Source organism: Sminthopsis crassicaudata, chromosome 1 (assembly GCF_048593235.1).
Source record: "Sminthopsis crassicaudata isolate SCR6 chromosome 1, ASM4859323v1, whole genome shotgun sequence".
NCBI lineage: Eukaryota > Metazoa > Chordata > Mammalia > Dasyuromorphia > Dasyuridae > Sminthopsis > Sminthopsis crassicaudata.
Window position 1 is genome coordinate 718,314,126 of NC_133617.1, and position 23,104 is coordinate 718,337,229.

A 23,104-nucleotide genomic window follows, 5' to 3' on the forward strand; every position below is an offset into this window, starting at 1 on the left:
TCAGAATCACATAAATAATGAATCACTCTCAGGACTTGAACCTTTCTGGCTTTAAACTTAGTCCTCTTTCCCCAACTAAACTTAGTCCTCTTTCCCCAACTGATAAATGCTCAAAGGATATGAAAAGACAATTTTCAGATGACAGAATTAAAGCCATTTATAGTTACATGAAAAATGCTCTAAATTACTATTAATTAGAGAAATGACAATTGTATAAAACAACTTTGAGATATTACCTCACACCTCTCAGATTGGCCAAGATAACAGGAAAAGATAATGATAAATGATGGAGAAGATGTGGGAAAACTGGGACCCTAAAGCATTTTGAAATGATCCAACATTTTGGAGAGCAATTCAGAACTATGCCCAGAGGACTCTCAAATTGTTCATACCCGTTTACCCAGCAATTCCATTAGTAGGTCTGCTTACCAAGGAAATCATGAAGTAGGGAAAAGGAGTGTAGCAGCTCTTTTTGTGGTAATAAAGAATGGGAAAAGGAGTGGATACCCATTACTTGGAGAATGGCTGAAGAAATTATAGTACATGAAGGCATATTATTGTTCTATAAAAAATGATGAACAAGCCTATTATAGAAAGGTCTGGAAAAATTTACATGAACTGATGCTGAATGAAACAAGCAGAACCAGGAATACATTGTACACAATAACAGTAAGAATGTGTAATGATCAACCATGAAACACTTGGTTCTTCTCAGTGGCTCAGTGACCAGAAGCAATTCCAATAAACTTTGGGCAGAAAATACCATCTGCATCCAGAAAAATATCCAAGGAGACCACATGTAAATTAATACATGCTATGTTCACTTCTTTTTCTGTTTTTTTATTTGTTTGATCTCTGCCGTGGTTTTTTCCTTTTGCTCTGACTTTTCTTTCCCAACATGATTTATAAGGCAATGCATATTAATAATAAATAAACTTACTATAAAAAAGCTTAGTCCTCTATATCCTGTCACCTTGTGAAAACGATGGGCCTTTTTCAGAGAAAAAAATTTAGGTTACCAGGACAAAGGAAAGAATAATCATTTCTCAAGTGTCTACTATATTTCAGGTGCTATGCACTTTCATAAATATTTTCTCTGATTATCAGAACAACTCTATGAGAAAGGTGCAACTTTTATTCTTGTTTTACAATTTAGGAAACTGAGTCACACAGAGGTTAAAGGGCTTGTTCAGAATTACATAACAAATCAGTATCTGAGAGAAGATTTGAATTCAAGTCTTCCTATTTCTAGTCTGCCGTCATTAAGTCAATTATCTGCCTCCAAAAGCCCTGCAGTTTCCTAAGCCAACTTGTTATCATTCAGTTATAATACAGGTTCAATCTATTGCCCATATTTAGCTCCTGCTGAAGTTCCTCACATTGAAGGATCAGATTTATAGGTTGTATAAACATCTTTATTAAAATCTGGATAATGTACTCTCTTAGCATAAATAATAAAACCTGACATAGTGACTGCCTACTGGGCAAGTGGCTATTTCTAGGCAAACATCCAGGCAAGTGGTTATTTCCAAGGTTACACTAATGTCCTTTGTGTTATTGCTGCTGAACTCTTCAAGCTCTGTTCTGTTCTTTCATTTTTCATTTTTTGAGGGATCACTTGTAGGTTAAACCATTTTTTATTTCCTGTAGATCTTCAATGAAAGACAGGATCATTTATTTTTTTGTCCTTATTGGCTCAGGGTAAAAGAATTGCTTTTAATTAATATAGAAGATTTAGGAGATTTGGTTTGCTTGTTTATTTTGTTGAGTTTTGTTTTTCAGCTCCAAGGAACATTTCTATAAGAAATTTGTAATTCCAAGAAAATCAATATTATACAAAACTGACCTATGGAGTAATGGACTTTTTTTTTTAATTTTGACACCCATAATCACCTTGCTTCAAGCAAATTGTGAACTTAAACTCATATTAAGATACATCATATGTGTCCAAATTCACTTTCACATTGACATCTTCAAAAACCAAATTTCATTAAATAAAATTATTCCAAAATATTTCTTAAAATTTCAGATTTGCATAATTAAAAACCACTTATTAGCCACAAAAATGTATTTTACTTCTGGAAAACTTGAAACTTCATCTCAAGTTCTAGACTTAAGATGATATATTCATTACCTTATCTCCTGTTTCTTTCCTAGGTGTCATAGAATCATAAAATCTCAAGGTCAGAAAGGCCCACAAGAAATAGCTACTCTAATCTTACCTGAACAAGAATATCTGGCAAATAATTATCCTGTTTTTCCTGAAAGCTTTTTAATGAAGGAGCAATTCAATTTCTGAATTGTATACCTTTCAGTTTCTATCATCACACAATCACCTTACTTACTTTATATAGTAACCTTGATAGAGGACCTTGTCTTATACTTTATAGGAACAAATCCCTTAATTGTCACTCTTTCAAATTTCTCTTTTTTCATTTCAGTCCCAGAGGTAATGGTAGTACATTCCCTTCCCTTCTACATGTGTATTCATTCTACCAATGGATTTGTTCACTTCTTTGAAGTTTCTTGTTCCCTTTCTTCAGCTCCCCATAAGATTACATCTCTAAAAGGTAGAAACCACTGGTCTATTTTATTCTAGTTCTAAGTTTTATTTTCTTTTTCTAGTTTTTCTGTATGTATTATATATTAATTCTTTTTTTTCAGACCTTGTTTTAAAATGTTTTTCTCAGCTATTCTCATCACCATAGTTACTGGCAACTCTTGCTACAGCTTTGATTATTCTAGAAGAGGAAAGTGTAGTAATTTTGGCTTACTCACTTTACTGGCCATGGGATCTTGGGCAATCTACAATGTTCCTGGACTTATTTTCTTACCTGAAAATTTAGATAACAATATCTAATTAATTAAAAAGGATTTGGGAGGATAAAATTAATGAGGGAAAGGAAAGGGGGAACTCAGTTTGTTGGAGCATAGATAGTAAGATAATCCCATAAGGCGCAGTGCCCCTTGCAAATGAATTTACAGGCCCAAAAACCTAGATTGATAAATAAAAGGTTTATTGTAAAAATTTGGAAGTAAAGTTCAGTTAGAAAGATGCCAGGGCCAAAGGTGGCCACTGGGCGGGCAGGAACCCTTACATGGTCTGAAGGATACCATGTATTGGCAGGGAGGGCTCCTGCAAAGAGAGGGATCCTGTTTGGCCTTTTTATACCTCAAAGGAGATGGGTGGTACCCCCAAGTTCTTGGCAGGTAGCTCAGATCTGGTGGGGGTTGGGGGAAGCTGAGCTGATAGTGGGAGCTGGGCCTGGATATTCAAAGGGTGCTTTTGATCAGGATTTGTGAATCAAGGTCAGCCATGGGGGTTGGGCAATCAGAGGAGAATCTTAAAGGGACCTCAACCCCTATCAAAATGATATTAATTTGTTTCTAGGGCTTAATATATAGCATTTTTTCTTACCTTTGTCTCTTCTTTTATTTATTCAGGAATTTCAGTCATGTCCCATTCTTTGTGGCCCATTTGGAGTTTTCTTGGCAAAGACACTGGCATGACTTGTCATTTCCTTCTCAGGCATTTTACAGATGAGCAAACTGAGGCAAATAAAGCTAACGGAATTTCCAAGGATCACATAGCTAGTAAGTGTATGAGACCAAATTTGAACCTAGAAAGTTGTCTTCTTATCCTTGTGCCTTATCTACTGTACCACCTTGTAAAATGAGGATTATTGTATCATAAAGTAAAAAAAAAATTCTCTCAGTTTATATAGAATTCTATTTCCTAACTCACTTTTTTCTTTTTTATTCCGTATTCTTTTCAGATATTATATGACTGACTCAGTTTTAATGCATTGTTCTGCTGCACTTGTCTCATTCAATTAGATTATCCTATTATCATTATTGTTACTTTCATTTTTAGATGTAAGGTAATATCTTTCATTTTTACATTACCTTCATTTCAGAATATAAGTAAACTTTATGTAACACATTGAGATTCATAATGCATCTGATACATATTATCTTGTTTCTCCCACTTATTTCTCTTTTTATATAGTGAACCAGACATCTCCTATAAAATGCATTTTAAAGAAGATTTTTTTAAAGTAAATTAGTAAAGTCAATAAACAAGTCAAGAGAGTATATTAGCTTATACCCTGCATCATATCCATTGGTCAAAAATTTGTGCAAAGAATGCATTTACCTAGTCTTTGGAGCTATGTTTGTCCATTATAATTACAGATATCATTCTTCTTAACCAATAAGCTATAGTCACAAGAGTATAGTAATCATTAACCACATTGATCAACCCCCTGACTTTAGCAAAGGTACCAACAAGATAGTGAGAAAGGAAAAAAAATGTGAGACAATAATGTTCTTCGAAAAGAAGTTTTGATCACTTCCATCAGATGAGAAAACATAAATGGATCGTTACTAAAGCTTCATTCACTGGGTTTGACTAAATGTCATGCTAAATAGTTTTTGTAACAATACACTTTTGACATAATTCTCCATTTAAAGCATCACAGTAAAAAAAAATGGAAACCTCTTGGTAATTTCAAATAGTTTCATGTTATTTGTTATAATTACCCTTACAAATGGAAAAACATAAAATGACCAGGCCCATCGTGGCACATTTTCATTTTGTTCCAGATGATAAATGGAGGTGGAGTTATCACTTCTCATTGCAGCTGCATTCTCTTGGGTAGTTAAATCCATGCCTGCCGCTTTGCTAACCCTGAATGCATTCTCTTTCTGAAATGTGAATTCATGGTCAAAAACTGCTCAGGCTGAAAGATTTCCAGTTCAGAGAACTTAACACCACAAGCAATCAGATCATCTCAATCTTAATGATACCCCATTATTTACACACACACACACACACACACACACACACACACACACACACACACACACATACACACAGAATCATGAAGATATAATGCTATCAAAATTAAAAAGAAATATTTTAATTGTTTAACCCCCTTTCAAATGTAATGGGGATGAAAGGGGAAAATAGAGTTTTATAGCATGAAATATCTTTAAAACAAGTCTTAATTTTCCTATCTCTTTGGGTTCAGAGAATAGAGACAAATTAAATTGAATCTGTATGTCTGAAGAATTCATCCAGCTCTCAGCTGTCATTAATGAAATTGAAAAAATTAATAGCATAACAGGAAATAGCTGAATATATTACCACATCTAGGTGGAGAAGGAGGTATATTTAAAACCAAATGGATTAAACTTCTTGGTTCTTTTTTGTATTGAAGATATATGTCAAAAACAAAACATAAGAAAACAACAACAACTTGGATTTGAAACATTTATGCTTATTCCACTCTCCTCAACTCTAGGGAAAGTTAATCAGTCTGTTCCCCTTTGTTATTGTCATGAATGACTATAGTCAGGCTATTTAAAGCAGCTGATGCATTCAATTGTCAGCTCTAAATGTCTATAGAGGGTTCCACAAATGAACCACAATTTGATTTCAATTATTTTTTCTCTTCCCCTAAATGGAAGGTTTTAAAGACTACCAAAAATACATCTGTTAAGATAACAAAAGTTCAAGAAAACAATGAAAAGAAGAGATTAGTAAGCAAAAGCACACACAAATGAAGCAACTTAAAAGGGCAGTCTAAAGAAATTATAAATATAGTCTGGTTGTTGATTTATAATGCTGTAAAAAAAATAAAATGATGAAATTAATCCTAGGCATCATAGAGAATGTTCATCTCAGATCTCTCAATAATTAGACCATGTCATTGTTTGCCTTTTAAGTATCCTATGTGACTTCCATAAAAGAAGCATGTCATATAGTCAAACAATAGCAGAGTACAGGTTTTCAGGATTGGAGGTTACCCCATATGCAACTGAGAAATGAACAAGAATGCCTTATCCAAAATTAAAAAATAGCAAGTGATTATCTAGTCTTTGTCTGAAGACCTCCAATAAGGAGGAAGTCAGCATGATCCAGTCCAGCCAAGAATTTTCCTTCCCATAAGAAACTTAGATTTATCTCCTTTTCCTGTTGCTTTTGCCCTCTGGATCCAAGTTGAATAGGCCTACTGATTCTTTTTCTAAATGATTGCCCAATCAAAGACAGCTACCATATCCACTTCATGGCTTTTCTTCTTCAGGCTAAAATAAGCATTCCAAAAGACTACAAGTTTGTATTGCATCATTTATCATCATCATCCAATTTTGCTGAACTCACCTTTAACTCTCCCCACCCCTGTATTTACTTGTAGAACTTTTTTTTTCTTGAAAGAACATTTTTTGAAAGTTTGTTAAGGCATTTTATTCATATGCCTTGAACTCAAAAATAGAAAAAAAATATTTCTTACAACTCTGGGTCTTCTTCACATCATAAATACAGGCATAGGATTTAGCAATAGAGAGGTTGGAATCAGAGAGGCAAATATGAAAAGGGACGGCATTTTAGACATGGAGAAAACCCTAATGAAAGACACATAGGCATGAGAGTGAAGTATTTACTTATATTTAGTTGTCCAATTTAGCAGAAATAAAGGATATATAGAGGGATGACAAGTAATATGTTTAAAATGGTATTGTAGCATTGACTTTTAAAGATCTTTGAATGTAAGGGAAAGGGAAAAGTCCACTATTACCTTTGTTTTTATAATAATCATTTCTAGAAATATTTCTTAAACACCTTTGCCTTACAAAGTATACAACCTTTTCCCTCAATATCCTGATGTCATGAAAAGGAATATATTATGTATTCTGTGGAACCCTAATATCTTTTTTATTGTCAAATTTTGGATTTTTTTAGCTTTTTTTTTAATGATCTCTTAACTTACTATATTATTACTGTTAATTACTTTATTACTATAGTCACTGTATATATATATATATATATGCAGAAACTAATATATATATATATACATATATATATATTAGTTTCTGCTTATTTCATTTTATATTTGTTTCTACACATTTCTCAAATTTTTCTGAAATCCTCATTGTATATATGTGTGTGTGTGGGGAAGTTACAATAATATTATATGGTACTCACATGACTTAATTTTGTTGTCTTTGTTCCTTTTTTTTTATGGATAGAGCCTCATTCTTTTTCCACTTAAAAAAACAGATCTAATAGTCAATGGATTTTGCTCTTTCCTAAGAAAGCAATGGTAAGGCACCAATAGCTTAAAGACATAGGAGTAGTATAACTACATGAGCCCTGATATAACTTCTAGATCCTTCACTAGGATGCTAACTTTTCCCTGGTAACATGTCTCAATGAGATTTATTTTGGTGCTAAAGGCAATCTATCAATGAAAAGATATTTATGAAATGCTTGTTATATCCAGATCACTTTATCTCCAGTATCTAACACAGTGACTGACATGTAGCAGATAATTAAAAACATGAATTGCCTCATTGATTGCTAGGTATTGCTGAAGATATGATGATAACACACAATTCTTGCTCTCAAAGGCAATAGAGGTAAGTATGATTACATGTAAGGGGGGGGAAATATTTCAGTAATATAATATAATAAATACTTGAATGGAGGCTAATTGATGGCCTGAAGTAGGATATCAATGAATATAGAATCAAAGATCCTGATAAGTGTTAGAAATGAGGAAGAGGAGACATTCAAAATGGTGCAACATTGCTTGATATAGAATTGGAAGTTGTTCAAATATGGGGTCTTCATATTTGCCTCTCTGATTCCTACCTCTCTATTGCTAAATCCTGTCTGTGTGATGTGTAGAAAACCCCAAAATCCAGTTTGCAAAAAAGCAATGTTTTTTTTTTTTTCTATTTACAGTGTTTAGGGCATATGAATAATTCACATGCCTTTACAAACTTAAAAAAATTTTTTTTCAAGAACTTTGGTCAAGAATGAAAATGAGTTTAATTTTAGAGATCTTAATGTGGAGAGAGGGAGAGAGGAGGAACGGAGGTGGGAAGTAGAGAGAATTTTAGCCTGGAGGAAAATAGTCAACAATCACTAAGTTTTTAAGGGCTTATTATTTGCCAGATATTGTGCTAAGATATAGGGATGCAAATATGAAAAAGAAATATGGTCCCTGCCCTCAAGGAGCTTACAATATAATTTAAAAACATCATAGCTGAAAAATGAGTAAAAGTGTGGTGAAGGAATTTTAAAATTATATACATCAAAAATGAATGATGAAAGAGAGGACTATGGGGAGTGAATATGGATCACAACATAGTATTTTCACCTTTTTATTGTTGTTTGCTTGCATTTTGTTTTCTTTATCTTTTTCCCTTTTTGATCAGATTTTTCTTGTGAAGCATGAAATTTTGTAAATATGTATAGAAAAAATGCACATGTTTAACATATATTAAATAACTTCTAGGGGGGAGAGGGGATGAGAGGGAGAGAAAAAAATTGGAACATAAGATTTTGCGAGGATAAATGTTAAAAACTATCTGTGTATATGGTGCTGATACCAGGTAGGGTGAAAACAGAGAAAGAAAATTATAGACCAATTTCCCTAATAAATATTGATGCAAAAACTTAAATAAAATATTAGCAAAGAGATTATAAAAAGTCATCTCCAGGATAGTACATTATGAGCAACTAGGATTTATACTGGGAATGCAGAGCTGCTTCAATATTAAGAAAACTATTAGCACAATCGACTATATAAATAACCAAGCTAACAAAAATCTTATAGATGCATAAAAATTGATAAAACCCAACATCCGTTCCTATTAAAACACTAGAGAATATAGGAACAAATGTATTCCTATGTAATATGTAATGACGGCAAACTAGAACTCTTCCCAATAAGATCAGGGTGAAACAAGATTGCCCACTATCACCATTACTATTCAGTATTGTATTAAAAATGTTAGCTTTAGAAATCAGAGAAGAAACAGATTAAAGGACTTAGAGTAGATGATAAGGAAACCAAACAATTACTCTTTGCAGATGATAGGATGATCTTAGAGATCCCTAGAGAATCAGTTCAAAAACTAGTTATTTAGTGCTATATCTAATTAAACTCTAAAGAAATTATTTTATAGATTTAGAAACAAAAATAATAAAGTTTATCTGGAATAACAAAACATCACAAATTTAAGGGAATTAATGGGAAAAAATGCAAATGAAGGTGACCTAGCTGTATCAGCTCGAAAACTATATTACAAATCAGAGATCATCAAAACCATTTGGTACTGGCTAAGAACACTATAGTTGATCAGGGAAATAGGTTAGGTTCTCAGGACAAAATAGTCAATGACAATAATAATCTAGTGTTTGACAAACCCTCAAACCCAGCTTTTGGGATAATCACTCACTATTTGATAAAAACTGCTGAGAAAATTGAAAACTAGTATGGCACAAACTAAATATTGACCCACATCTAACACCCTATACCAAGATAAAGTCAAAATTGGTTCATGATTTAGATATAAAGAGTGATATAAGCAAAGTAGAAGAACAAAATATAGTTTACCTCTAAGATCGGTGGAGAAGGAAGGAAGTTTTGGCAAAAGAAGAACTGAAAATCATTATTGAATAAAAAAATAGATAATTTGGATTATATTAAAGTAAAAAGTTTTTGTACAAGCCAAACTAATGCAGGTAAGATTAGAAGGGAAGCAATAAAATGGGAAAACATTTTTAAAATTAAGGGTTCTGATAAAAGCCTCATTTCTAAAATATATAGAGAGAAGTGACTCAAATTTATAAGAATTCAAGCCATTATCCAATTGATAAATTGTCAAAGGATATTAATAAACAATGAAGAAATTAAAATCATTTCTAGACATATGAAAAGTTGCTCTAAATCTCTATTGATCAGAGAAATGTAAATTTAAAAAACTATGAGGTACCACTACATACCTGTCAGATTGCCTAAGATGACAGAAAAAGACAATCACAAATGTTGGAATGGATGTGGAAAGTTGGTACACTAATACATTGTTGGTGGAGTTGTGAAGTGATCCAACCATTCTGAAGAACAATTTGGAACGATGCCCAAAAGGCTATCTTTGACCCAGCAGTGTCTCTACTGGGCCTATATCCCAAAGAGATCTTAAAGGAAGGAAAGGGATGCACATGTGCAAAAAATGTTTGTGGCAGCCCTTTTTGTAGTAGAATAAACTGGAAACTGAATGGATGCCCAGCAGTTGGAGAATGGCTGAACATGTTATATGAATGTTATGGAATATGATCAGTAGGATGATTTCAAAGAGGCCTGAAGAGATTTACATGAACTGATGCTGAGTGAAATAAGCAGAACCAACTGATCATTATGATGGGAGTTAGGAAAGGGGGAACCCCTTTTGGGTTGGCACAAGGATACATAGTTAAATGAAGTCTAGTGACTGCACAGAGTCCCCTGTAAAGAAATTTAGAAACCCGAAAATCTAGATTGATAAAAAAGGTTTATTGTAGGATTAAATGGTAGGAAAACACCAGAGCCAGGGTGGCTCCAGTGGGCATTAATCCTTGACATGACCAGCATTAGGATGCCATGTTTGGGACCTCTGCAAGGAGTGGATTCCAGAGTTTCCTTTTTATGATCTTGAAGGTGGGTGGAGTCCCAGGCTCCTGGAGGGTTTTTAGCCAGGGTCAGTATTGAATAGAATTTAATGGGCTTTCAGATAAGGAAGAAACTGTTTTTGGGGGTTGGGAAACCTGAGAAGATAGTGGGGGGCTGGGAAAACCCAAGTTAGCTCAGATCCAGTGGGGGGCTGGGAAAGCCCGGATAAACCAGGATTTGTAAATCAAAAGATCCTAGCTTCTTCAGCTATGGTGGAGTTGGAAATCAGAAAGGAATCTTAAAGGGACCTCAAACCCCATCAATTACACATGGCAACAACAAGATTATATGATAATCAATTCTGATGAACATGGCTCTCTTCAACAAGGAGATAATTGATGCCAGTTTCAATGATCTTGTCATGAAGACAGCCATGTACACCAAGAGAGAGAACTGTGGGAACTGAATTGGATCACTCTTTTTTGTTGTTGTTTGATACCATTTTATTTTCTTTCTCATGTTTTTCCTTTTTAATTTGATTTTTCTTTTGCAGGAAGATAATTGTATAAATATGTATGCATATATTGGATTTAAAATACATTTTATCGTGTTTAACATATATTCAATTACCTGCTATCTAGGGCAGGGGATGAGGGGAAGGAGGGAACATTGGAACACAAGATTTTGCCAAGACTAATGTTGAAAAATCATTCATGCATATCCTTTGAAAATTAAAAAAAGCTTTAATAGAAAAAGAAAACTATCTGTGTGTGTGTTTTGAAAAGAAAAAGCTTTAAAAAAAATGAATGTTGAAGATGAATGTCTGAAAAACCCATGGAATCTCCTTTCCTTAAACAGAAGTTGAGGTTATTCCTCCATCATACAATCAAAAGGTGAAAGAATATTGATGAAGTGGGAGGACAAAGGCCAATTGGATGTTTAAAGATGATGAATTTCCTGAGGGTTTGCTGCAGCAATATTTGTGTACATAATACATCCTACTTTCCAATGTAAGAACCTCAAGGGCAGGGACAGTTCCCTTTAATCTAGAGCAGCTAGGTGGTGTAACTAGTAGATTTAGGCCTGAAGTTAGGAAGATCTGACTTCAAATCAAACACTTATTAATTATATGACCTCAGACAAGTGATTTAATCTTTTGCTTAACTCAGGTTCTTCAGTTGTGAAATGCAGACAATAATAATACCTATCTTCCAACTATTGTGAGGAACAAATAATATTTGTAAACCTCTTAGAACTGGCACATCATAGATGCCATATGGATGATGATATATGCATGTATATATGTATGCCTCTTTGTGTCTCATTTTTTTTATTTTGACATTAACAAATGTGTGTTGAGCTTATTTGAACTGAAGTTTTTTCAATTATGTAAGAGAAAATTCCATTTATTTAAATATAGGTAGAGTAGATATAAAGCTGGTAAAAAATAAAAAAAAAAAAAAAAAAAAAAAAGAAGAAAAAAATGGCTTGTAGGTAAATTCTCTACCATAGCAGAAAAATACTGAAACACATCTGAAGGAGATTCTAATTTGATCATCCTTAATGATCAAAATTTAGATCTCAGTGAAATAAAGTTGATATCAATTAACACAAGCAACAATCATTTTTCATAGTTCTTCAACTTTTTTCTCTATTTCGAAACAACATAAATATGATAAAATTTATTCTGCTATTTTGGACATCTATGGGAATTAAAACTATTTAAATGAGATGAATAGTGTAGATGGTGTATTCCTATCACTATTGGTCCATTCAGATTTAGAAATCCTTTTATAAAGAATGATTACTCAACAAAATAAAAAGACACAGATATTTATGTTGTTTTCTGCTCCTGAAATAGCTTTTGCTGCTTTCTAATATATTTTAAAATCTGTTGCTGAATTTGTGCATTGTCAACTAAATTTAGAATTATTCTCTTTTGTCATTCTTTCTGGCTGTTTTCTCTCTTTTCAAAAAGTAGCCATGAAATGATTGCTTCATCTTCTTCCTTTACCACTATAACTTAAAAAAAATAATAGCAAAGATGATTTTCAACATTCACCCTTGCAAAACCTTGTGTTTCTTTTTTTTCTCTCTCTCTTTTCCCTTCTCAGGGCCCCTAGATAGCAAGTTATCCAATATAGATTAAATATGTGCAATTCTTCTAAACATTTCCCATTTATTGTTTACTGCTATAATAGTAAAAGAACAAAAAAAAATGAAAGATTTTCTTTTCTCTCTCTCTCTCTTTCCCTCCCTGAGCCCTTAGACAGCAAGTAAGGTTTAAGTTTATATAACCAATATAGATTAAACATATGTAAACATATTTCCATATTTATCATTTACTACTATATTATTAAAAAACAAAAAAAATCACAGATTAAAAAAGAAGGGTTTCCTTCATCAGTTTTTAAAGGGAAAAGGTTCCATGAACTATTAATTAATAAATGCTATACATATACATATACAGGGTTTATTTAAGTAAATGTCATGATAAGTAGCTTTCACATAATTTATTTGTTTTTTAACCCAATCAATAAAGATTATTGAAAAGTACATGGTAAGGTAATTATGCTTATTTAGATTTTAGGTATTATTGCACTTTTAAAAATAATAAAAAATATAGTTTATAGAGTGTCAAAAGCCATTTATAATTATTCAAAGCAATTTCACATTTGGCTTAGCAGTCATAATTGAGTTTTTGTGCCAAGCTTTTATTTGTAATGACACATTTCCTTTGTTTAGAGTAACCATGGGTGTAAAGTCATGAAATAGCCTTTTTTCTTTTGGAGTGTGATACTTCAGAATATCACATTTTAATCACATCAATTCAGCATCTCCAAGGCCCTGAAAAATAATTCAAGAGACACACACACAATCAAGACATATGTGGATTGTTGCCATCATCAGAAAACTGTTTCCAATATTACTAGATCTCACTTGCCAATTTCTGTTGCTTATATGGACAAAGGCCTACTGTTTATTGGAATATTGCTGTATGATTACTCAGGAGAATATCATAATGAGTCAGGTAATTCTTGGAAGTCACTCATGTACAGTATTCAGGAATCAGTGCCTTGAGCCACAGTAGGTGATGGCATTCCCAGAGTAAGTAGAGAAGCAGGTGTGTACAGTTTCCTAAATTATTTCTAAGCTTAATCAGCCAGGTTTTTAAATGAAAGCCAGAGGCAGGCCATCTTCTGCTTAAAGACCCACATAGTGAAATATAATTATGTTAAAGCAGCTTTCACAGTTTTTGCAATGTTTACTTCCATTAGTCTAACAGTCTCACTGTTTGTAATATCACAACTGTAGGTTGCCAAGAGATAAAATGTATAGATGTCTGAAGTGCAATTTTTCACTCTCACATGAATTGTTTCAGAATGAAGAGGCAGACTGCATATCAACTACCCAAAGTTTATTGCTACCTGGTAGGTCTGAGAGGATCTTGGCTGCAAATTGTACTAAGCCCCACCACCTTCTATCCTGCTAATTCATTAAACTCAAGTGATTATGAATGCAAAACTCAAACTCAAGTTTTAACACCCTTTCTTTTTTTTTCTTTTTTCTTTTTCTTTCTTTCGTCCTTAAGCAATTGGTCTATTAACGCCCTGAGCCTTTAGAAGAAATGAGAATCCTTGTCAAAATGATGAAAATCCAATCTCAGTAAACTGAAAGGCAAGACTAACAATGGCATGGTCCTTGATTTTTGGCAGCAACCTGTTTCAGTTACTCTGGTTTCTATTCCTCATGGGATTTCCTCATGGGTAGCCTTTGGTTCTGTCAAAATCATAGCATCATCAATTAAGACTGGAAAGCACTTCAGAGACCACTGGTTACAAGACCTTCATTTTATAGATGAGGAAATTGAAAGTTAGCACTGCTATTAAGGATTGATATAGATCTTAAAACTGTGACTTCCTGATTCCCACTCAATTACCCAAATTTGATGGCATGCTATTCAGTTTCTCTAATCCTCAGCCTTGACCTGAAATGTAAACTTGTAGAAAGAGCTTATAGAAAGTTTACAGCCTTAAGACCTGAGGTCTTACTGGAACCATTTCGAACTGATTTGTTATAGTGGAGAACTGATTTTCCAAGCAATCATTTATTTATTTATTTTTCCTCTTTAAAGTTTTTTTTTTATTATTATATCAATTTTTATTAATTTTATAATTGTAACATTTTTGACAGTACATATGCATAGGTATTTTTTTTTACAACATTATTCCTTGTACTCTTTTCTGTTCTGAATTTTCCCCTCATTCCCTCCACCCCCTCTCCTAGATGGCAGGCATTCCCATATATATTAAATATATTATAGTATATCCTAGACACAATATATGTGTGCAGAACCGAATTTGTTGTTGTTGTTGTTGCAAAGGAAGAATTGGATTCAGAAGGTAAAAATAACCTGGGAAGAAAAACAAAAATGCAAACAGTTTACACTTATTTCCTAGTGTTCCTTCTCTGGGTGTAGCTGATTCTGTCCATCATTGACCAATTGGATCTGAGTTAAATCTTCTCTATGTTGAAGATATCCACTTCCATCAGAATACACCCTCATACAGTATCATCATTGAAGTGTATAAGGATCTCCTAGTTCTGCTCATTTCACTCAGCATCAGTTCATGTCAGTCTCTCCACGCCTCTCTGTATTCATCATTTCTTACAGAACAATAATATTCCATAACATTCATATACTATAATTTACCCAATCATTCTCCAATTGATGGCATCCATTCATTTTCCAGTTTCTAGCCACTACGAAAATGGCTGCCACAAACATTTTGGCACACACAGGTTCCTTTCCCTTCTTTAGAATTTCTTTGGGATATAAGCCCAGTAGTAGCACCCAAGCAAGCATTTATAACTGAAATATCTATCACTTCCAATTAAGGATTGATTTGTTTCTTTGACTAATTTAACCTTAAAAAGTGTTAATAATTCAAATTAAACTTTAAAATATATATGCACAATTTTTTTTCTAAGAGCCCAGTTGTTAACCTTTTACTAGAACATCCCTTTATTTCACTATAAATATTAGTCCAACTCAGCAGGAGTACAATAAAAGACTTTGAGAGTGAAGTTAATAACACATTGGAGACTTTATAATATAAGCTAATAGTAACAGTGATGACACTGAAGTCAATGCAGATAATGTACTTCTGTAGTATTTTAAGGTTTACAAAGTACTTCACTTGAGCTTGCTTCACTTGAGCTTAATAAAACCCTTGTGTAATTATTGTGTTGTTATTGTTATTTTATTGCTGTTGTTGAGTTATTTCAGTCATGTCTAACTGTTAGACTATTTGAGGTTTTCTTGACAAAGATATTGGAGTGGCTTGCCATTTCCTTCTCCACCCCTTTTTTCAGGAGAGGAAATTGAGGGAAACTGGGTTAAGTGACTTGTTCAGGGTCACATGGCTAGTAAATTTCTGAGGCTAATTTGAACTCAGGAATTCATATGAGTCCTCTAGGGTCTGTACTTTTTTATGTTGTACCATCTAGCTGCCACCTTACTTGGATTATAATCCTAGAGTAGTCATTAATAACTTTGATCTTGGACAAATTTCCTTATTTCTAAAATGATAATTGATGACCTCTCAGGTTCAGTCTAGTTATAAAACATCTTCTATAACAGAAAATGTTCCTTTTTGCTTCTTTCCTACTTTCTGCTCAAAACTATAAAATCTCATAAGATCATAATGATCCAAATACTGTTGGAAAGCATTTGATCAGCTCTTCCCTATGAGTGACATTAGACAAGTCATCTAAATGTCTCCAGGTGTTAGTTTTTCATCTACGTAATCAGCAAGTTGGATTGGATGTCTCTGAAGGTCCCATACAGTACTAAATCATATATAAAATTACTATCATGTTTATAAAGCCATAGTAGAATTCATGAAAAAGACACAGAGATTATAATCAGAGGATCAGTATCCTAATCCAACTGTGTTACTTGCTGTGTTGATTTTGGGAAACTCATGTAACCTTTCTGGGCCTCAGTTTTCTCATTTGTCAAATAATGAGGTTGGACTAATCTACTTTATATTCTCCCTTGGTTTGATCTGGAACTCTGATCTTGAAATCAAATATTTTTAAATGATTAATATTTCATTGCCTGTCTATTTTTTGGCTTGAGTTCCTCCCATATTTTTAGAATTATGGAGAAAAAAAGAATGAATTTGATCATATAAAATCCTTTCAAAGACAGAATTGAGCTTGTTAACAATATATATTGTCAAGGTCAAGGATATTAACAGAGGGTTTTTAGAGAAGTTCCCATCCCTTAGGATGATTTTGTTGTTGTTTGTTGTTGTTATTGTTTTGTTGCTTTTTGTTTGTTGTTTTCTTAATTAACAGATATAAGGAAATGAGTTAGAGATCAGTGAGATAACTTACTAAAATGCTAATGAATGTGTCTGCATTTCTCCTGAAGATAAACCTGTACTGTTTCCAAAGGTGAGAGATTTCAGAGGTAATTTGCCTGTTGTAACTTATTTGTCCCCATCCAGCTGGAAAACTGAGAAAATTTGAAGTTAACTCAGTTCAAAATTTCCTATATCTTATTCTTTTAACAAATCTAGACAAAAAAAACTTTGATAAAGAAGATATTTAAACAGTACAGAAATACTTTTTTTCTTTTTTTTTCTGACACAATTGGGGTTAAGTGATTTGCCCAGGGACACACAGCCAGGAAGTGTTAAGTGTCTGAAGTCAAATTTGAATTCAGGTCCTCCTGATTTCAGGACTGTGCTCTATCCACTGCTCTACCTAACTGCCATGATATACTTTCAAAAAAGCAATATATTTAACAGCCCCTAATGAGAACAATATCCTTTCAAATCTCTCCAGTCATTTGAGATTAAGACTTCTCCAAATTCATGACTTTGGAGGTCAAAACCTGAGTTCTTCCTCTGAATATTTTAGAGAACATGCTCAATGGTTCTAGCATTGAAATCTTATAGATATGTATTTGATTTTTTAAAAATCCAAGTAGACTTAATACATATTTTATAATCTCTATCCATTTCCTTCCTATTCATTTTACCTCCATTACAGTCTAATCAACTTGCTTCAGGTGCTGGTCATTTAATAACTGCCAGCTCAGTGTTACTTAGCTTGTTCTTATGATTCTGGATGTTTCATTCAGCATTCTTCTACTATGTGAGAAGATGCAAATCTGACAGCCACAAAAATAAAAACTTGTTCTTCTCAGTCCTTATTCACCTTGACTTTTCTTCAGCCTTTGATTTTATTATCCTCTTCTCCCTGATGATACTCTTTTTGCTTTAGGTTTTCATCTTACTGTTCATTCCTGCTTCTTCTTTTACTCGTTTAACTATTTGAACCTTCATCAAGTTCTTACTCTTTAACCATGAGTAGTGTACACCTCAACTTCTGTCATGGATTTTCTTCTTTTTTTTTTTTCCATAATTCATTTGACAATCTCATTATTTCAACAGTTAATAGTTGATCTTCCTAAAAATCATGTTTAGACATGTCATCCCCATTCAGTTAACTCCAGTATTTCCCTATTCTTTTTAAAGATTCAATATCAGTTATGTTCCCTTAAAACAATCATCATAATATTACTTTATTTTCCTTATTCCTTCAAAGTATACTGACTTCAACTTGCCAAGACCAGGTATTTTCATTGGCTATCTCCCATGCTTAGAATGATTTCCTTCCTACTTTCCATGCCTTTATTTCCCTGGCTCTCTTTAGATTTTAAATAAAGTGCCATCTTTAGCAATAAAGCCTTCCTTACTCTTAGTGTCTTCCATTTAAAACTAATATAATCTATCCACCTCATTGTCTGTCTCTCTCTATGTGAAATTTCTGTCTCTCTCTCTCTATGTCTCTATGCATATATATTGACTCAAATACACACATATATAATATAAATATAAAATATATGTGTATATATGAGAGCTATAGACATTTATATATATACATATATGTATATATATCTGTGTACATATATGTATACATACACACACATATTCTATCATGTTAATATACATATATGTGCATATTTAGTTTTATATATTCTATGTACACACACACACATATATATATATACATACACACACACACATATATATATATATATATATATTTATGGATGTATACTTCAGAAAATTTTTGCTTGTTAGATAGTGATCCCCTTAAGAGCAGACACTAGTTTTTGTTGTCAGTGATGGGTTTTTGATTTTGCCTTTCTTTGCATCCTCACTACTTAGAACAGTGTCTGACATATGTTGCTATTTAGTCATTCAGTCATGTCCAACACTTCATGAACTTATTGATATTTCAGTGGAATTTTCTTGGCAAAGAGACTGGAATTTCTTATTTCCTTCTCCAACTGGCTTATGGCAATGAGAAGTTGAGGGACTTATCTAGGATCACACAATAAATAAGTGTCTACAGTCAGACTTGAACTCAGAAGGATGAGTTTTTCTTTCTCTAGGTTCTGTGCTCTAACTTCTCTACCACCCAGATATGCTGGCTTAACAGTATTCAGTCTACTACCTGACTAATCAGGGAGTTGATATGGAAGATAGTATGAAGAGGCATCTTTACCCTTGGTTGAGCCCTCCTTTATCATCTTTCTTTCACTCACATCCCCCTACCTAAAGCATAAGTATATATTCAGGCAAAGGCATTGGAAAGTTCTCTCATTCTTGGTAGAAACTGTAGGAGGTCTAGGGAAAGGGACTATTCTTGAGCCATATTCATGACCTAAGAAACTATTAGCTATATACATTACAAATGGAAACTCTAGATACCTGCACTTCCCTCAGGATGAAGCATGGTACCTTAAGCATGGTTGTAATAGACAAAGCATGTTTGTCAATAAATTGATGCCCACTAGGATATTCCATGATATCTCAGGATAAATCTTTCAGAGATCCTAGGATACATGGGGACATCCAACAAAAATCTGTCTTTAGATGTGGGAAAATGAATAGCCTCAATCAGTTAACAAGATCTATTAATCCTGATAATATTATTTTTTGAAATCAATCTTGACATTTTGCAATAGTAGTGAAATAGTTTAAATATTCTGGCCTTAAAGTAGACATTAAAGAAATGAACTCTGTCTTTGCTGTTAAGTCAATAAGTAGACTGTGGTAAGATTTTTTTTCCCTTTAGTACATTTCCCATCACCATACCCCCATTCAAACTCTACTCTTGCTTTTCCCAGAAAATATCAACTTGGGGAATTCATGTATTCCTGCACATAGATCCTGCATAAGGATTTTTTGAAATACATAGCTTTGTCTAGTGTAGCTCATTCTTATTAGAAAAAAAAAACAAACAAACTTAACTTTCTTAGTCTATCTATTTACTTTTAAGGGATTTCTGACAGAGTGGGGTAATTGAAAAGAATCACAAAGGATATAGGAAGGGGAGACAGGTCATGTGTGACCAGAACAATGTGCTGGAATCATTATTTCTTTTGCCATGGTTGACAAGATGTTGTGATTGGAGGTTATCATTGATTTTATTTATTTTGTTACAGTAGGGCTAAAGGAAACACATTTCCAAAGGTCATTTTATATCATTGTTGTGCAGTTATTTTTCCATTCATATCTTATTATTTATGATCCTATTTGATGTTTTCCTGTCAGAGACTCTGGAATGCTTTGCCATTTCTTTCTGCAGATGAAGAAATGGAACCAAACAGGGTTAAATGACTTACCAGGGTCACATGACTAGTAAGTGTCTGAGACTAGGTTTGAACTCAGGAAGATGAATGACTCTGGGCCTGGCATTTTTTGCACAGCACCACTTAGCTATCTCATTTTCTGTATATGCATATACATTTATGCCTACATATATGTGAATATATTATTTATATATTATATAAATACACTTTCAGGCATATACATATTTAATATTAGTATGTATGTGTGTGTATATATATATATATATATATATATATATATATATATATATATATATATATATATATATATATATATATCTACACATATACATACACACACACACACACATAGATAAATATGAAAGGAAAAAATGATCAGATTGATGTAAGGAACTCCCAGTTGAGGAAACCCCCCAGACCAAAGCAGGTTGATGCCTTTTCCATAGCTTTCATCATAAAAAAATTGCTTAATTCAAATAGAATTTAAACAACATGTCTTTGACTCATAAGAGACAGGACTTGTACCCAAGCTTTCCTGACTTCAAGGACAGCTCTTAAGCACAATATCAGATTACTTCTCATATATCTATGTTTTCTTTATAAAACAAACTGAATAATTTGGGGAGAACAGACTAAATGATTGTTTTGACATCTAATGTTAATACGATTGGGAGTTTCAATTGGAAGGGAGACTTGGACAATTATTTATCCACTCTGGACCTAACTTTCTTTATCCTCAAAATGAAAAAAAAAAAAAAAAAAAAAAAAGAACTAAGTACACTTTTTGCTCTAAACCCCATGTCAGTCAAACTGTCTTTCTTTCCAGATGAAGAAAATGAATGAATGAATCCCTGACAGGCTACCTGGCTGTTCACTAATGCCCATAACCTTACCTTCTTCTTATGGAATTATTGAATTTCATTAACACAGAGATGGAGATGCTATATCCTATAGGATTCCTATCCTGACTCTTACCTTTCAGAAATAGCTAGTATCATGCCCAAAACGTGATAATATGGATTGATAGATAGATATACAAATAGATATACAGATAGAAACACATATACATTTATGTATATACATATACAGATATTTTATATATTTATGTTGTATTTACCATATGTTGCACAATACATTTGTATGCTTATAAATGTGCATGTACACATATATGTGTGTATGTATGTATGCATGCATATGCATGTGTACTTTTCAAAATAGAATGATAGTCCTTAAAGGTAGGAAGTGCCCTTGTATTGTAAATATTTAGGTGAATATTGGAAAGGGCAAACACTTGGTATATATTTGATGACCAAATACATTAATTCAACAATATGTCAAAATGACTAAAAAAAGCCATAGGATATGAAAAAATCAAATCTATTTACATAAAATTTTATAATCAATGAATTATAAAATGTTCTATTTAGAAAGGCTCTTAGAGCTCATTTATCTAAGCCTCTCATTTCAAATAAAAATAAGGAAATAGAATTCCAAAAAATTTAAAAGATTTGGCCATGATCACCTTGTTAATCAAGGTCAGCCAAAGGACTTGAACTCCAAGGCCAGTAACCTTTGTGTCACACTTGCAAAACCAAAACGATCAAATAATTTGTGCTACAAGGAAATAAATTATATGCAAATTCAGAATAATTTGTACATCTTGGGAAATAATTAGGTGATAATCACTGACATTTATATAGTGAAGTTTTTGCAGTCTGCAAATTGCTTACATATATCATGTCATTTGAATTTCATGATGAGTTGTGTCATGGTTTTTATCTCCATCTTACAGGGGAGGAAACCGAGACACACAAAAGTTGAGTAATCTGCCCATACTCAGGTAAATAAGTACTAGAAGTAAGATTTGAACTCCTGCCTTCTTGATTTTAAGCTCAGTAATTTGTCTACAACAATAACCAAATTCCCTCAAGATTTAAATTACTCCCTCACACACTTCTCTGCCTCCTTACACACATACTCATATTGGTACAGATTCTCTTAGAGTGCAAAATACTCCCCAGGAGTCAATCAAGTGTACATAAAAGCTACATTAACTCTTTGCAATCCCCAGGGGATGCATTTGGGAAATTGTTCTTTCAACGCCCTAATTTTCTTCCTAGTGGGTAAGTTATGCACTGGAAGAACTAAGCTTATCTCCTTTGCCTCTGAGGTCAAGGACGATGTTAGCATGACTTTGTTTTCAATAAGACAAAATGTAGCCCTATAAATGTAAATTCAAGAACATATAAACTTACTGAATGCTATCTTAGTCTCCAGGGTCACAGCCTAGCAGCCAAAGATCTGTCATTTTTCATATATTTGGATTTGGGAGCCACTATATTTTGCTGAGTATCAATTGAGTTTTTTTTTTTTTTTTTTTTACTTTCCCCCCCTGAGCCCACAACATGTTATTACACAGCATGAAATCACTCAGACCTCAGGACCCATTCCGTGCCTCTGTCTCATTGTCCAAAGCATTGAGATGCCAAGCTGTGCTGCAAAATCTGTGTGGTCATCATTTCTCGAAATATTTTTTCTTCCTCAATTTCTTCATTTTAATCAAATGCAATTGTGCATGCTGAGCCTCTAGGTACTCTTTGAATACTGAAGACTTTCTTTTGTTTCCTCTCTGAGAAGTAATTATTTCAATATTGTAAATTAATATATTAAGAGGTGGGGGGAAGATTTTCTTCTTCCTTATGAAGAAAATGGTTTAGTTTAATTAGAGATGGATGATTACTTTGTATAATGCTCTGTAGTTCCTGGAATAGTGTTTTCAGGAATGAGAATAAGAAGAAAAAAACATTCAGCATTGTGTATATGAAATCCTCAAGTACTGGGGGAAGTGATGTAATTGCGTTGACCTTCTTGTCTTTTCTGTTTCTAGGGGCTATAGCCCAGCCTAGAGGTGCTCTCCAGTGCTGAAACCCCTGAGAATTAAGGCTCATTATGACAGCAGTTCATTTTGGCATGAAGCCAGTCT